The sequence below is a fragment of the Neofelis nebulosa genome, chromosome 6 (genome assembly GCF_028018385.1).
Source record: "Neofelis nebulosa isolate mNeoNeb1 chromosome 6, mNeoNeb1.pri, whole genome shotgun sequence".
Lineage (NCBI taxonomy): Eukaryota > Metazoa > Chordata > Mammalia > Carnivora > Felidae > Neofelis > Neofelis nebulosa.
The window spans coordinates 50,725,815-50,735,132 of NC_080787.1; the positions used below are offsets into that span (position 1 = coordinate 50,725,815).

At 39.7% G+C, this 9,318-nt stretch overlaps 1 non-coding gene across 1 annotated transcript; it reads right to left on the reverse strand.

Moving 5' to 3' along the window:
* Window positions 1-329: 329 nt before the first annotated feature.
* TRNAK-CUU (transfer RNA lysine (anticodon CUU)) lies at window positions 330-402 on the reverse strand. The gene has a single exon. It is a non-coding gene; the product is annotated as a tRNA-Lys (tRNA).
* Between the last annotated feature and the right edge of the window lie 8,916 nt (window positions 403-9,318).

Genomic DNA, 9,318 nt, shown 5'->3' on the forward strand with positions numbered 1-9,318 from the left:
TTTATACCTTATTTAAGTGGGAAGATGGTTGCTTGAGTGTGTCCCTCCTGATTTCATCATACATCTTTTTTTTTTTAATTAAAAAACTTTTTAAATGTTTATTTATATTTGAGAGAGACAGAGACACAGAGAGACAGAGAGACAGAGCGACAGAGCATGAGCAGTGGAAGGTCAGAGAGTGAGGGAGACAGAATCCAAAGCAGGCTCCAGGTGCTGAGATGCCAGCACAGAGCCCAACATGGGGCTTGAACTCATGAGCCGTGAGATCATGACCTGAGCCAAAGTCAGCGCCACCCAGGGGCCCCTCTTTTTTTTTTATGTAGGCTCCTTGCCTAACATGAGGCTTGAACTCATGACCCTGAGATCAAGAGTCACATGCTCTGCCAACTGAGCCAGCCAGCCAGGCACCTTTCATCCTACATCTCTAACCAAACTATAGGACTTGTCCTGAGCTGAGTAGTAACCAGGTCTGCTGTTTAACTGGATGATGTAAGACCTTGGAGAAAAAAACGCTGATAGAGAATCTCCCTCTTTTGTGTTGGATGAAAGTTTGGAGGCAGTTGGCAGAGACCCAAGGGGTAAGGATTTGAGAACTACTGGTTTGCAGAGACTTGTGAATTCCCAGGGAATTTATCTTCCTGACTGAGCATTTCTGAGATGACAGTGGGTCTCGCTGGTCTCCCATGAGGTGCAGGAATGCTTAGCAGATGCATTGAGTTCCTTCTGACACTGGTCTAGAACATCAAGCATTGACTGCTGAAAAGACTGAGGAACAAAGAAGCTTTGTTCAGGCTCTAATCAGGGGGAGTATGTGTTCACCATCTGGCAAATCTCTGATGTATTTTTGCCAGATTGCTGTTCCTCCCTTCATTTTCAAGATTGTTGCTACCCAAGGTACCTCAGCAACTGAAACTTCACCCCCCAGGGAATAGACAGACAAAATCAACAGCCAACCAAAGGGGTGTCAGAACACAGAATGAAGAGAATCAAGAGATACACAAAATAAGAGGCTTCTAACAAAATAAAGCTATTGTAGAAGTCCTCCCTTAGATCAGCAGAGCTCTCCTATCTTATGCAATAGACAATTAAAGACTGTGGAAACAAGGGCTTGGGAAGCCTGAAAATATCTCTGCTTTCCCCAAACTGCCTGAAATTGCAGTTAAAAATTATAGACCAGTCTTTCAGACTTAGATAAGAACAAAGAATAACAAAAACTTCCTGAAACCAATCAGCTAGGTAGAGCTTAAAAATCAGCCAATTAGTACAAATCAGCCAATTAATATAAATAGTATTATTTGATATCTGAAGTGTTTTTCTGGGAGAGATACAAAATTGTATAAAAATGTTATTTAAATATTGACAGAGCTAAGTTAGACTTTGAACTTGATCTTGAACAAAAATGCACCCCATTTCCCAATAAACAAAATTGTAAGAACAATTAAGGATATTTAAGCATAGCATGCACACACACACACACACACACACACCTTTGCCGCATCTATAAAAACGGATGATGATTTGCAAACAAACAAACCAGCAGACAAATGGAAAGAGCACAGAATCTCTGTTAAAACCAATGATATAAAAATGGGCAAGATAATAGATTTGGATAACAGACCCAATAGACTTTAAAAAAAATATTTACTTTTGAGGACGGGAGGGGCAGAGAGAGAGGGAGAGAGAGACTCCTAAGCAGGCTGTGTGCTGTCAGTACGAAGCCCGATGCAGGGCTTAATACAGGACTTGATCTCACTGAACCATGAGATCATGACCTGAGCTGAAATCAACAGTCAGATGCTTAACCAACTGATCCACCCAGGCACCCCATCCAGTGGACTTTCTGTGTGAATAACAGGAGTGCTAGACAAAAAAAAAAAAACAAAAACAAAAACAAAAAACCAGATGGAGAAGAGGAAGACATTAAGTAGTAGAAGGAAGTTTATCTGAGCAGAAGACTCAAATCTTCAAATTAAAATGCTTCACCAAATTCTAGGCAAGATGGATAAAAAAGGACATATTCTACTGTGAAAAAAAGGCCATGAACTCAGAATTTTAAAATAAAACTACCGGTTGTAAGAAGATCATTGAAGAAAGGCAAGGAGAAAGTGCTCATAAGCTAAGGACTGGTGGCCATCATAACCCTGTTTCTAAGCACATAAAAATTATTGACTTAAAAAAATACTTGTGTATACCCAAGACCCTCTGAGTTTTGCCTTATTTTTTTTATTAATTTTATTTCTTTAATGTACATCCAAATTAGTTAGCAATATAGTGCAACAATGATTTCAGGAGTAGTTTCCTTATTGCCCCTTACCCATTTAGCCCATCCCCCCTCCCACAACCCCTCCAGTAACCCTCTGTTTGTTCTCCATTGTTAAGAGTCTCTTATGTTTTGTCCCACTCCCTGTTTTTATATTATTTTTGCTTCCCTTCCCTTATGTTCATCTGTTCTGTGTATTAAAGTCCTCACATGAGTGAAGTCATATGATGTTTGTCTTTCTCTGACTAATTTCGCTTAGCATAATACCCTCTAGTTCAATCCATGTAGTTGTAAATGGCAAGATTTCTTTCTTTTTGATTGCTGAGTAATACTCCATAGTGTGTGTGTGTGTGTGTGTGTGTGTGTGTGTGTGTGTGTATACACATATATCACACATCTTCATTATCCATTCATCCATCAATGGATATCTGGGCTCTTTCCATACTTCGGCTATTGTTGATAGTGCTGCTGTCAACATTGGGGTGTGTGTGTCCCTTTGAAACAACATACCTGTATCCCTTGGATAAATACCTAGTAGTGCAATTGCTGGGTCATAGGGTAGTTCTATTTTTAATTTTTTGAGGAACCTCCAGACCATTTTCCAGAGTGGCTGCACCAGCTTGCATTCCCACCAGCAATGCAAAACAGATCCTCTTTCTCCACATCTTCACCAACCTCTGTTGTTACCTGAGATGTTAATGTTAGCCATTCTGACAGGTGTGAGGTGGTATCTCGTGGTTTTGATTTGTATTTCCCTGATGATGAGTTATGTTGAGCATTTTTTCATGTGTCCATTGGCCATCTGGATATCTTCTTTGGAGAAGTGTCTATTCATGTCTTTTGCCCATTTCTTCACTGGATTATTTGTTTTCTTGGGTGTTAAGTTTGATAAGTTCTTTATAGATTTTGTATACTAACCCTTTATCTGATATGTCATTTGCAAATATCTTCTCCCATTCTGTTGGTTGCCTTTTAGTTTTGCTGATTGTTTCCTTCACTGTGCAGAAGCTTTTTATTTTGATGAGGTCCCAGTAGTTCATTTTTGCTTTTGTTTCCCTTGCCTCCGGAGACATGTTGAGTAAGAAGTTGCTGCAGCCAAGATCAAAGAGGTTTTTGACTGCTTTCTCCTCAAGGATTTTGATGGCTTCTTGTCTTACATTGAGGTCTTTCATCCATTTTGAGTTTATTTTTGTGTATGGTGTAAGAGAGTGGTCCAGGTTTATTCTTCTGCATGTCGCTGTCCAGTTTTCCCAGCACCACTTGCTGAAGAGACTGTCTTTATTCCATTGGATATTCTTTCCTTCTTTGTCAAAGATTAGTTGGCCATACGTTTGTGGGTCCATTTCTGGGTTCTCTATTCTGTTCCATTGATCTGAGTGTCTGTTATTGTGCCAGTACTATACTGTCTTGATGATTACAGCTTTGTAGTATAGCTTGAAGTCCGGGATTAGGATGCCTCCTGCTTTGGTTTTCTTTTTCAAGATTGCTTTGGCTATCAGGGTCTTTTCTGGTTCCATACAAATTTTAGGATTATTTGTTCTAGCTCTGTGAAGAATGCTGGTGTTACTTTGATAGGGATTGCATTGAATATGTAGATTGCTTGGGGTAGTATTGACATTTTAACAATATTTGTTCTTTCTATCCAGGAGTATGGAATCTTTTTCTATTTTTTTTGTGTCTTCTTCAATTTCTTCATAAGCTTTCTATAGTTTTTAGTATATATTTTTCACCTCTTTGGTTAGATTTATTCCTAGGTATTTTATGGTTTTTGGTGCAATTGTAAATGGGATTGATTCCTTGATTTCTCCTTTTGTTGCTTCATTGTTGGTGTATAGGAATGCAACTGATGTCTGTGCATTGATATTATATCCTGCAACTTTGCTGAATTCATGAATCAGTTCTAGCAGTTTTTTGGTGGAATCTTTTGGATTTTCCATATAGAGTTTCACGTCATCTGTGAAGAGTAAAAGTTTGACCTCCTCCTGGCTGATTTGGATGCCTTTTATTTCTTTGTATTGTCTGATTGCAGAGGCTAAGACTTCCAATACTATGTTGAATAACAATGGCAAGAGTGGACATCCCTGTCTTGTTCCTGACCTTAGGTGGATAGCTCTCAGTTTTTCCCCATTGAGGATGATATTAGTGTTGGGTCTTTCATATATGGCTTTTATGATCTTGAGGTATAATTCTTCTATCCCTATTTTCTTGAGGGTTTTTTTTTTTATCAAGAAATGATGCAGTATTTTGTCAAATGCTTTCTCTGCATCTATTGAGAGGACCATACAGTTCTTGTCCTTTCTTTTATTGATGTGATGAATCACATTGATTGTTTTGTGGATATTGAACCAGCCCTGCATCCCAGGTATAAATTCCACTTGGTCGTGGTGAATAATTCTTTTAATGTATTGTTGGATCTGGTAGGCTAATATCTTGTTGAGGATTTTTACATCCATGTTCATCAGGGAAATTAGTCTATAGTTCTCCTTTTTAGTGTGTCTTTGTCTGGTTTTGGTATCAAGGTAATGCTGGCTTCCTAGCAAGAGTTTGGAAGTTTTCCTTCCATTTCTATTTTTTGGAACAGCTTCAAGAGAATAGGTGTTAACTCTTCCTTAAATGTTTGGTAGAATTCCCCTGGAAAGCCATCTGGCCTTAGACTCTTATTTTTTAGGAGATTTTTGATTACTAATTCAATTTCCTTACTGGTTATGGGTCTGTTCAAATTTTCTTTATCTTCCTGTTTCAGTTTTAGTAGTGTATATGCTTCTAGGAATTTGTCCATTTCTTCTAGATACCCATTCTATTGGCATATAATTGCTCATCATATTCTCTTATTATTGTTTTTATTTCTGTTGTGTTGGTTGTGATCTCTCCTCTTTCATTCCTTGATCTTATTTATTTGGGTCCTTTCCTTTTTCTTCTTGATCAAACTGGCTAGTGGTTTATCAACTTTGTTATTTCTTTCAAAGAACTAGCTTCTGGTTTCATTGATCTGTTCTACTGTTCTTTTGGTTTCAATAGCATTAATCTCTGCTCTAATCTTTATTATTTCCTGTCTTCTGCTGGTTATGGGTTTCATTGGCTGTTCTTTTTCCAGCTCCTTAAGGCGTAAGGTTAGGTTGTGTATCTGAGATCTTTCTTCCTTCTTTAGGAAGGCCTGGCTTGCTATATACTTTCCTCTTATGACCGCCTTTGCTGCGTCCCAGAGGTTTTGGGTTGTGGTGTTATGGTTTTAATTGGCTTCCATGAACTTTTTAATTTCATCTTTAACTTCTTATTTAGCCCATTTATTCTTTAGTGGGATGCTCTTTAGTCTCCAAGTATTTGTTACTTTAAAAATTTTTTTCTTGTGGTTGATTTCGAGTTTCAAAGCATTGTGGTCTGAAAATATTCACAGTATGATCTCTATCATTATGTACTTGTTGAGGGCTGATTTGTGTCCCAGTATGTGGTGTTTCCTGGAGAACGTTCCATGTGCACTGGAGAAGAATGTATATTCTGCTGGTTTAGGATGAAATGTTCTGAATATATCTGTTAAGTCCATCTGGTCCAGTGCCATTCAAAGTCATTGTTTCCTTGTTGATTTTTTGATTAGATGATCTGTCCATTGCTGTGAGTGGGGTGTTGAAGTCCCCTACTATTAAGGTATTACTACCAATGAGTTTCTTTATGTTTGTGATTAATTGATTTATATATTTGAGTGCTTCCACATTTGGGCATAAATGTTTACAATTAGGTATTATTGGTGGATAGACCCCTTAATTATGATATAATGCCTTTCTGCATCTCTTGATACAGTCTTTATTTTAAAGTCCTGATTGTCTGATATAAGTATGGCTACTCTGGCTTTCTTTTGTTGGTTCTCCATCCCCTTACTTTCAATCTGAAGGTGTCTTTAGGTCTAAAGTGGGTCTCTTGTAAACAGCATATAGATGCATCTTGTTTTCTTATGCATTCTGTTACCCTATGTCTTTTGATTGGAGCATTTAGTCCATTGACATTTAGAGTGAGTACTGAAAGATATTAATTTATTGCCATTATGTTGCTTGTAGAGTTGGAGTTTCTGGTGGTATTCTCTGGTCCTTTCTAGTCTTTGTTGCTTTTGTTTTTTTTTATTTGTGTGTTGTGTGTGTGTGTGCACGCGCATGTGTTTTCATCTTTTCTCCCCTCAGAGAGTCCCCCTTAAAATTTCTTGCAGGGCTGGTTTAGTGGTCAGAAACTCCTTTAGTTTTTGTTTGTCTGGGAAACTGTTCATCTCTCTATTTTGAATGGCAGCCTTGCTGGATAAAGAACTCTTGGCTGCATATTTTTCTGATTCAGCACACTGAATATATCCTGCCACTCCTTTCTGGCCTGCCAAGTTTCTGTGGATAGGTCTGCTGCAAACCTGCTCTGTCTTCCCTTGTAGGTTAGGGACTCTTTTTCCCTTGCTGCTTTCATGATTCTCTCCTTGCCTCGGTATTTTGTGAATTTGACTATGACATGCCTTGTTGGTGGTTGGTTTTTGTTGAATCTAATGGGAGTCCTCTGTGCTTCCTGGATTTTGATGTCTGTGTCTTCCCCTGGGTTAGGAAAGTTTTCTGCTATGATTGGCTCACATAACCCTTCTACCCCTATTTCTCTCTCTTCCTCTTCTGGGACTCCTATGGTTCTGATGTTGTTCCTTTTTAATGAGTCACTGATTTCTCTAATTCTTAAATAGTGCTCTTTTGCCTTAATCTCCCTCTTTTTTTCTGCTTCATTATTCTCCACAAGTTTGTCCTCTGTATCACTGATTCTGTGTTCTGCCTCATCCATCGTTGCCTCCGTGACCTCCATTTGAAATTGCAGCTCAGTCACAGCATTTTTTATTTCATCCTGACTAGCTTTTACTGCTTTTATCTCCACAGAAATGGATTCTAATCTATTTTCGACTTCAGCTAGTATTCTTATTATTGTGATTCTAAATTCTGCTTCAGACATCTTTCTAGTATCTGTGTTGGTTAAATCCCTAGATGTCGTTTGTTCCTACTCTTCTATTTGGGGTGAATTCCTTCATTTTGTCATTTTGAAGGGAGAAAAGGAATTAATGCAGTAAAAAAATTAAAATTAAAAAATATTAAAATTAAAAAAATTATAAATTAATAAATTAGAAACACACACACACACACACACAATCGAATAAATGATGCTAGATCCTAGGTGTGTTTTGGTCTGGGTGTTGAAAGGGGCTTGATAGATTAGAGAAAAAAGGGGCAAGAAAAAAAAAAAGGAAATCGTTTCATAATTTGAAAAAAATGAATACACTGAAGTAGACTAAAATGAAATGATGGAAGTAAAATAGAATTTGAAAAAGTTTTCACAACAGTAAAAAATATAGTAGAAAAAATTAAAGAAAAATATTTTTAATAAAAATTGAAAATAAAAATGAATTTTTTCTCTTTCTGCATTCATGAGAAGAAACAAAATGAAAACGATAAAAAAGAAAAAAAAAGACAAGTGAATAGATGGACCAGCCAACAGACTGAAATACAACTGAAATTACTTCATTTTCCCCTGGGAGTAAAACTATGAAGCACTTTATAGTCCATAAACTAAGCAGGCGGAGAGACTTGTGTTCCTGAAGAGCAAGGTTGGCCTAGTTGGGCTAGTGTAATGGCTCCGTTCTCCACTAGATGGCGCTGCTTAGCTTACTGGGGTGGATGGCTGTGGTGCTTGTGTGTGCATACGCGCATGTGCGGGAGTAAGACAATGGTGTTACCCAGCTACCCATTGTCTAGTATGGGAACTTTGTCCCCCGGATCAGCAATCATGCACCCGTCCTTTGTCTTCGGCTTCCGTCCACTTCCCGCTTTTCCACAGTGTGTGACCAAGCCCCAGGCAGCACCTCCCTCCCTCCCGAGTTTTGTCTCAGATGCGGCTATTTTTCCCGGCCCCTTACTTCTGAGGGACTGCGGCTTTGACCCATTCTGCCCCTCTGCAGGAGGGTCTCACGGAGCAATGGTCGGGTGCCGGCCGCACTCAGGAATGTTTGCAGGACCGTGCTGCTACCAGTGCCCAGAGACTGCAACCGGGTGCCAGCCGGGTCCAGAAAAAGTTTGCGAGATAGTGTAGCAGCAGTGTTTCAGGGATTATGGAAAATCTCAACACGTATCTGGCACCAGGTTTCACCCTTAACGACTTTGTTCCAGCACCAGTGAATGTGGTTGTTCTCCTGGGTCCACCGGGGCCTTGCCTTTAGGGGACCCACACAGCCTCTACTAGGTGTCCTCCCAGCAGGGGAACCGCCTCTCCCCATTTGGTCTGAAGACCCCGGACTGCACTCTGCTGCTGGGATTCGCCCTTCCCACCGGAGCACCGCCAGGTATTGTGCTGCGGAGTTTCAGACTCTGCACTCCCCCTGTTTACAGTCTTAATGGCATTTAAACTCTCTCCTTTCTCCTTTTTCCCTTTTCAGTTCAGTCCCTGAGACTGTTTCCACTTTTCTACTGTCTCTCCAGCTGCTTTTGTGGGGGGGGTGCTTTTCCGTATTCTCCGCCTCTCCACGCCCCCCCCCCCCCCGCCCCCGCACGCAAAAGTGGCTCCCTGCCCTCGGCAGCTTTTCTCTCCCCCAGTTCGCCTCTCAGCGCCGTGTACCTGCTGAATTCTGCGGTTCAGGTTGTGCAGATTGTTGTGTTAATCCTCAGATCAGTTTTCTAGGTGTGCAGGATGGTTTAGTGTTGGTCTGGCTGTATTTCATGGACTCAAGCCACACAAAAAACTTCCATGCTGTTCCGCCATCTTGGCTCCTCCCCTCTGAGTTTTGCCTTTTGATCAGCAGGAAATGAGGGGGTCTCTGGACATTGGGTAGTGAAGATGATTCCTTGTGATGATAAGGAAGAGTGGAGATAGTGGACTTTATAACGTAAGCACACTTAAAAAACCCATGTGAAAGAGACTTGGATGTACATTTTGAAAAAGTCACCTAAAATATTTAGGATCTATAAATAAACTATACTATTTGTCCCGTGGAATAAAATATTAATTAATTCACTGTTACTTGTAAGTTTTAAGTTCTAGTACCTAGTAACTGAGGTTTTGTT